The 8,678-nt window shown below is 43.9% G+C and overlaps 1 pseudogene; it reads left to right on the forward strand.

The window, feature by feature from the left end:
- Nucleotides 1–6,591: 6,591 nt before the first annotated feature.
- Nucleotides 6,592–7,591, forward strand: LOC105901014 (annotated as a pseudogene).
- The last annotated feature ends 1,087 nt before the right edge of the window (nucleotides 7,592–8,678 follow it).

Below are 8,678 nucleotides of genomic sequence, written 5' to 3' on the forward strand. Positions count from 1 at the left end.
CTGTGTTTGTGAAATGTATCCCCCTTTTATATTCACTGTTCACCGTGATCTTCCATTTACGTGCACCATGAATCGCATAGAACACTATTCTCCAGACAGACTTCTCATTGGGGCTCACAGACTCCATTGCTTTCACCTGGACTAATTAACCGGACACTTGTTTATCAACCTATCTGCGGGAGCGAGGGGCAAAGAGGGGAGTACAAAAAGAGGAAGCAACTGATGTACGTGAGGCCCGGCGGGGACAGCGAAAACGTGACGAACGAACGGACGGACGGACGGAAGGAAGGAAGGAAGGAAGGAAGGAAGGAAGGAATTGGGCTGCAACGGATGGAAGCAGCCCAGAACACGCTATCGTCACGGAGAGCTGCCGTTGTTGGGTGATCGATGCTCACACTTCCTAAACTAAGGGACGTAAGCTTTTCCTGACGTTTTAAACGTTCCATTGCTGCTGACTACGTGGCCTATATAGTGTGTATCTTGTGCCTGTTTATCCGAGGGTTGCTGATTCCTACTTCCGGATTGGAACTACACCATCCATCGGTACGACGAGAAGCCAACGTGAATTATAACTCAACGCCCCTAATATGCAGCCTAAAGGAAAGTAAAACATCTACTCCAATCCTATTGTGTTGCATATTAAACCGACTGAGTTGTAATTGTTCCTTTTGTGTTGGCGTTGGTGGCTGTGCAGGGAGGCCGTGACTGACGTCACTGGGGAATTCCAGGGAAGCCCTTCGTCGGAAGGGGGCGTCGGCCACGACGTCACTCCAAGCCCTCTGCAGGCTACACTGGACAGATCACAGCTGGATTTACCACAAACGGACCCCAGCTGCCGGACAGCTTGTGACTGGACTTTCCTTGTGGACAGTTACTTTGTTTTAAAAGACTGCTTTTAAAACATAAATTATCTTTAACTTGTTATAACAAATAAAACTATTTTTATAATTAAATACGGTTGGTACTTCTGTGTCCTGGGCATTCGTACAATTAAGGAGGGGTCATACGGCTGACATCTCCTTTTCTGGCGTAGTTCGGCAGGATGCCCAGTGACACAGAAGACCGCTCGCCCGATAGATTAAACATTCCACAGAGTAATGCACCTCTAACTCCGGCGTCACCCTTAACTATGCCATGGTTTTTCAGCTCTCCCTGGCTTCCAAAATTCAATGGTGAGCGGCGGCGATTCGGGGAATGGCGTGCTCAGGTGAAGGCTATGATGCGTGCACAACCACTCTCTGCCGAACAACAAGCTGACTTCGTCTTCAGCGCCTTGGAAGGAGAAGCCAGACGCAAAGTGGCATTGTTGGATGCAGCACAACGCAACACCGGCAAGCACATTCTTTCTGCCCTAAAGGAACTTTATGGGGAGACCCTCAATGCAGCGCAAGCAAGAGCAGCCTTTTTCAAGTGCCGACAAAGCCCTGATGAGAAGGTGGGGGATTTCATTCTCCGACTGAGAGAATGCCATGCGAAGTGGCGACAGCTGGACCGACAGGCTGCAGGGTTGGAAGACGAGGCACCACTGGACCAGTTTGTACTGGGTAGGAAGGCGGGCCCTGTGAGAACGGAACTACAACGCTACCTGCGTCAACAGCCTCTTCAAGGTTTTAAGGCAGTGACTGCAGAAGCCCGGGCCCTAGAAGAGGAGCTGGGAAGTGGCACTGAGGAGGCCCAGGCGAGTGCTGTAAGAACCGCTCCTGCCCGTGCAGTAACCATGATGGAAAGGAGGGAAGAACCAACTGGACCGACCCACAAGCAGATGGACGACTGGAAGGAAGAACTGCGCCGTGAGCTACAACAAGAACTGTCAGAGCAGGTGAAGGCCCTTGGCACACAGTTAGTAGAGCAGCTGCCAGGACATGCTGCCTCCAACAGCCGACCAGGGGACAGCTTCCGGGAGCAACCACGAGATCATACAATGCCCCCTCCAACCCAGGCAGGCCCTAGCCATGTGACGAGGTGCCAGTGTGACCCACAAGGACGACCCATCGGCTTGGATTGTGGGGAGGCAGGTCATGTGCAGAGGAATTGTCCCAAGCGGCAGCAGCCCTCAAGGGGTTTTCAGAACCCCCCACCGCAGCGGCACGACCGGTGGGGGTGGTGAAGGATGTCCTAACTTTCCCCCAGGAACCTACAATGGCAGCGGAATCAGAACCACCACCAGGGCGAACCGCAAGCCAGAGTGACACTGGTGTAAGCCAAAAGAAGACCTACTGGCCCATGACCTTCTATGGGCGAAGACCTGCACATCCAAGAGAGCCCGAACCCCCAGCAATCCCTGACGATCCTCTCTATGGGCCAGACAGCCCCGTCCAAGATGCACCAGCCAGCGCCGATCCTGGGCTGTCCGGACCCCGGGTTGCTGCCGCTCTCCAAGGTACCAACGACCTACCCCTGCGCCGCTCCCCCCGTTCCACTCAAGGTAATAAACCAGACCCGTATCGTCCGTGCTAGTCGGGACGACTAGGTTCAAAGTGGGGGGGTAATTGTCAGCCTATTGGGACTGGAGGTGACTAGTTTAGTTGTGTTTCCAGCTTGCTGTGAAATTGTGTGCTGTGCCTGTTTGATTTGCTGTGTTTGTGAAATGTATCACCCTTTTATATTCACTGTTCACCGTGATCTTCCATTTACGTGCACCATGAATCGCAAAGAACACTATTCTCCAGACAGACTTCTCATTGGGGCTCACAGATTACTCCATTGCTTTCACCTGGACTAATTAACCGGACACTTGTTTATCAACCTATCTGCGGGAGCGAGGGGCAAAGAGGGGAGTACAAAAAGAGGAAGCAACTGATGTACGTGAGGCCCGGCGGGGACAGCGAAACCGTAACGAACAGACGGACGGACGGACGGACAGAAGGAAGGAAGGAAGGAAGGAAGGAAGGAAGGAAGGAATTGGGCTGCAACGGATGGAAGCAGCCCAGAACACGCTATCGTCACGGAGAGCTGCCGTTGTTGGGTGATCGATGCTCACACTTCCTAAACTAAGGGACGTAAGCTTTTCCTGACGTTTTAAACGTTCCATTGCTGCTGACTACGTGGCCTATATAGTGTGTATCTTGTGCCTGTTTATCCGAGGGTTGCTGATTCCCACTTCCGGATTGGAACTACACCATCCACCGCTACGACGAAAAGCCAACGTGAATTATAACTCAACGCCCCCAATATGCAGCCTAAAGGAAAGTAAAACATCTACTCCAATCCTATTGTGTTGCATATTAAACCGACTGAGTTGTAATTGTTCCTTTTGTGTTGGCGTTGGTGGCTGTGCTGGGAGGCCGTGACTGACGTCACTGGGGAATTCCAGGGAAGCCCTTCGTCGGAAGGGGGCGTCGGCCACGACGTCACTCCAAGCCCTCTGCAGGCTACACTGGACAGATCACGGCTGGATTTACCACAAACGGACCCCAGCTGCCGGACAGCTTGTGACTGGACTTTCCTTGTGGACAGTTACTTTGTTTTAAAAGACTGCTTTTAAAACATAAATTATCTTTAACTTGTTATAACAAATAAAACTATTTTTATAATTAAATACGGTTGGTACTTCTGTGTCCTGGGCATTCGTACAATTAAGGAGGGGTCATACGGCTGACACAAACACTAGTTGATGAAATAGCTGCTCCCCCTGGCTTGTATGGTTTAACAGGGATGACATAAGAGTTTACCACATTAAATATCATTTTCCATAATATTGGGTCTGTTCAATTTATGCATTTGAAATGTGTAAAAAGTTCATACCCAACATTGTGTTGACATTTTTGACATATCTTAAATATTGTAATTCTAACATTGTAATCATACTGTATGTAGCTAATATATTGAAATCCCTGAGCTGTCTTTTTTACTCTTACCAACTTTTTATGCAGGATTACACGAGTATGCCTCCCTTAGCTGGCCTCATTAATATAGTGTATGGTGCCATTAGCACAAATGACCACACATCTATTGGTGGTGTCTATAGTGGATCAATACTGTCACTGCAATTCAGTGTCTGTTCAGGCCTCCAGAAGCCGGTGAATCTGGTGAATCCAGTGGCTAATTTGTAACCCTCAGCATACAGTGTACCTTCCTATGGCCAAAAGCCATCATCCACTGAAAAGAGGTAGTCATACACTTTTTTTTCTCTGAATTATTGTTTGACAAAGACATTTCCTGGTCTATGTTGACTGACCACAGCAGTCAGAACAGTAGCTCTTGATTTTGTCAAGTGTTTTGTGTTAGCCTTTTCTAGGCCCAGCCTTTCAGTTCAAATGAGAAGTGTTCTATTTTAGCCTATCTTAGTCTAGTTTTAGAGCAAGAGCGCTTATATGAAGCACTCACAGATTGTCTCTCTATACTATTGTAAATGCATATGCCATGGTTTTTACTAGCATCTAGGGATGGGAATCCTGGTGAAGAAAACTACACTGTCCAGTGGGGTAAAAGAGCCTAGTGGATACTGGGAGAGAGAGGCGGTCCTATCTCTGTGAAGTCATGGGGAGTTACAAGGGAAAAATGAAACAATGTGGAACTTTTGATAATAACTGTACTGCTCTATATTTTGGTACTGTTAACATATTGATCACAATAGGCACCGGTCTTGGTCAAATGTCCGCGATGGGGCCTACCTAAAGAAAATCCATGGTGGAAAACCAGACTGCCCAAACACACTTTCCACAAAGAGACTGTTTACAATTTCCTGCCCAGCAATATTCAACAGCCTGCAGAATGCCTGATGGGGAACAGGGCCTTCAAGGACACAGCAAAGAGGCCTTGTTTGAATGTTATCTGAAGCCTAGGCGAGCTAATGACACACACACAGTCGACATCCACTTTGTTGGCCTACAAATGCAAAGTATTCAAATGTGTGATGAAAAATATGACGACATTTTAAATGATTGACTTATGATGATATGGAGTGATGCTCAGTAATGATCTCTGTTCCGAAAATCCATGTGATGAAGCTCAGAGTGATGGTTACTTATGGTTGGAATTATAGTCAAAACAAATACTTTTTTTCTTTGTTGGGACCTCCTAGCACCCCATCAAGGAAAATGATCCCTAGGCTATGGGTCTCTGTACCCTACTTTGAGAGTTTGTTGACCTATTCTTAAGTTTGTTTTTGGTTATTTAAAACATGTAAATGTATACATACATACTGTATATGCGGTGCATCATCTATTCAGAGAATATTATATAAAAGAAAATTAATGTAAACAAACCCCATTTGTACTCTTTTTTTTTCCTTGCCCAAAAAGAATCGATAAGAGAATCGATAAGGAATCGAATCAATAAGCAAGAATCGTTATGGAATCGGAATCGTTAATATCTTATCAATTCTCATCCCTACTAGCATCACATTTAAACTTTGGTGAAGTGGGCCATGCATTACTCTGAACTCCAGGGACATACACTATAAACAAAGTAATGAAAAAAATGGACACTGTTTTGGCACATTTTGATTATCATGGGCTTTGCTTTTTACATTTATAATACAGTGACAGAACTTGAAACATCAGTTACAGGTTTTAGATGAATAATCTGTGTCCAAATATAGGATGTGTTCTGAAGGTGTCGTCTAGGGTCTGTAGAGGGTAACATCATTAGAAAGTGCCTTAAATGCATACTATATTAACTAATGTAGTCTTTACACCCATTACACATACAAAATGACAAATTGACTGATTATGTGTAAGCATTGGCACAGTTATATTTTGATGGAATCATCATCTGCTGTTACAATACAACTTTAGAGTCCATTAGAGCAAGGCCACGTGTACTGTGTACTTGTACTACAGCTGTTCCATGGCAGTGCGGTGCATGAACAAAGTCATTCTGGTAGCTGTGTTCCACTCTCATAGCCTGTCTCAGGCAGGCAGCGCAAGAACTGGACAGGATCTGTCCTTTCACTTGTTGAGAATTTGGAATATCAGCTTATTCAAACTATGATTATGTGGCGTAGCTGGTTGAATCAATCCCTTTGAAATCTTCTTGGCGATATACCTGTTTTACATAAAAGCCTTGGTCTGTTTCCCTCGTCTATGCTGCTAGACAGAGGAAAGACTAGGAAGGCATACAGTATATTCTTTGTGTGCTTAATGAAACAGTGTGTTTTATGTCATACCGGTAAACCACATCCTCACCAGAGGCCTTCCCTTTGTCACCAAAAACAGACTCAGTACCCTGCTACACAATATATAATACATGTTCAAGATATTAACACTGTCAATTGAACACACAAAGTCAATGGTCACTTTAAGGACACCATTCGGATAGAGATCTATAGGGGTTTTAGACTCTGTATTAAGCAACTCATACGCTCACTCACCTCTGGTCATTTTGAGTATGACAATCAGAATTCACAGTAGGCCTTTGCCCTTGGGCACTGCATGGCCCCACTAGGCACTTGAATAAACACACACACACACTGGCACACACATGATAATGTCAGCTTTGGTTAATCAATAAAAGGAGTGACATTAATAGCATTAACATTTGGGGCAGTGACTTACAAAGTCACAAATATAAACAACAGAGCATTAGCTGTGAATCTTCAGGACAATGAATCTTTTTAATATTTTTCACAATACTTTGGCATTCACAGCAATGGAGTACCTCACAAGAGGTAAATACTGTTTCCCAGCACTCAACTCTTCTTGCAGAAAGGATGTCAGGTCACGACGGAATACTTTATAATGTACATATTCTTTTCATTGGTATCTGTATCTACCGTCTTCCTAAACCTGCTGGTGATCATCTCCATCTCTCACTTCAAGCAGCTTCACACTCCAACTAACCTCTTCATCCTCTGTCTGGCTGTGGCAGATCTATTCGTTGGTCTGATTGTTATGCCTGTGGAGGGCATCAGATTAATAGAAACATGTTGGTATTTTGGGGACACTTTTTGTTACATATTTCCCTACATTAAATTACAGTTGTTTTTGTCTCAATGAACAACATAGTTTTCATATCTGTTGATCGGTACATTGCGGTTTGTAAGCATCTGAGGTACCCTGTGATTGTGACACTCAGGAAAGGAGCTGTCTGTGTATTTCTGATATGGTACGTCTCTCTGGTTTATGCTCTAATATTCTTACATGAGCACCTCATTCATCCTGAGCCACACAGAGCGTGCCACGGAGAGTGTCTGCTTATCATTGATCTCCCATGGATTGCGTTTGATGTTGTTGTCTCATTTATTGTCCCCTGTTCCATTGTGATAGGTTTAAACCTGAAAATATTCTGTACAGCTAAGTATCAGGCACAGGCGATCAGCTTGGTCACAGAAAGAGTAAAGGCTGCTAAAGAAGACAGAATGACTAAGAAATCCAGCAGTAAAGCAGCAAAAACCATAGGGATACTTGTTACAGTTTATTTGCTTTGCTATATACCATATTACGGCAGCATTCCGTTTCAAGGAAACTTTACGTCAGCGTCGCTTGTTGCAAATGCTCTTATTTGGATGTCGTACATGAACTCCTGCATGAACCCAATAATATATGCAATGTTTTATCCATGGTTTAGGGTATCAACAAAGCACATCGTCACCCTTGCAATACTTGATCCAGCTTCCTCTTATTTGAATGTATATCCAGAATTCTCTTAACTCTGCAGTACCATCTGTGCATTTTTGTATACCTCATCTGTACATATCAATGCATCATTTGTATCTATATTGATTTAGAATTAATCAAATTAGCTACAAACTCAATATTATGGGCAGCAATTGTACATTCACAATATGTCACAAGGAAAGTCTGTTTTTAGTACGTACATGTGAAAGAAAGAATTTTTTGATGTAATCAAATTTGTTCAAACGGATGCAAATTCGACAAAAATGACCTTTTTGTCTAAATCATCTCCTCAGGATGCTGGCCACTTCTGGTAAAATCGCCTACATCCTCAGTTGAACAGATCATGTGTTTCTACCCCCTGATTATACCCCTGTAGTATAATGGCCTATGTTAAGAGTGTGATTTGGGCAGTTTTATTTTGCCTAAGTCAAAAGACAATATGACTTAGGCAAATTTACAAGCTTTATTGTTGACAGAGTTGAAGGTTTAAAATTGCTTAAAGTAACACTATGCAACAATTTGACACTTTTTGAGGTATGATTTTATAGGCAACTAGTGTCTTTCCCACTAGCCCTCCAGGATATACCCAATGTAGTTCTGTGTACCGGGCTGGAATACCCTGCAAAAATCGAAGAAAAGCTTTTACAGCATGATACTGCCAGCTATAGTGCCAAAAGACACCAGTTGGCAAGCTTCTATCCAGTGTCAACTGGGCTGTTGTTGGTGTTTGCAAGGTTTTTGCATGCTTTTTGGGAAGTTATCTTGATAGTTTTGGAACAGTGTTGCTTTAAGTCACAAAGGCATGTTAAAAAATGTGCCAACGTCATTTATTCCTCTTGTGTTACATAATTGACATACATTGTTATTAGTATGTCAAAAGTCATCTTTTGTCATAACCTTTTTGAGTGAAATTATCAATAAATATCAGATATTCAATTTTTGGTTAAGTTTTTTGTGTTTTCTAAAAAACCTGAAAGAATGACTTGGGCAATTATTTTAGGAAGGTGATGATATGATACTGGTATGTCTGTGCTATGGTTGACCTGCTATCCACCATTTGTCTTAAAAAACCTGGCACACCAGGACATCATCATCACAGCACACCAATCCTGAACACAT

Source organism: Clupea harengus, chromosome 8 (genome assembly GCF_900700415.2).
Source record: "Clupea harengus chromosome 8, Ch_v2.0.2, whole genome shotgun sequence".
Taxonomy (NCBI): domain Eukaryota; kingdom Metazoa; phylum Chordata; class Actinopteri; order Clupeiformes; family Clupeidae; genus Clupea; species Clupea harengus.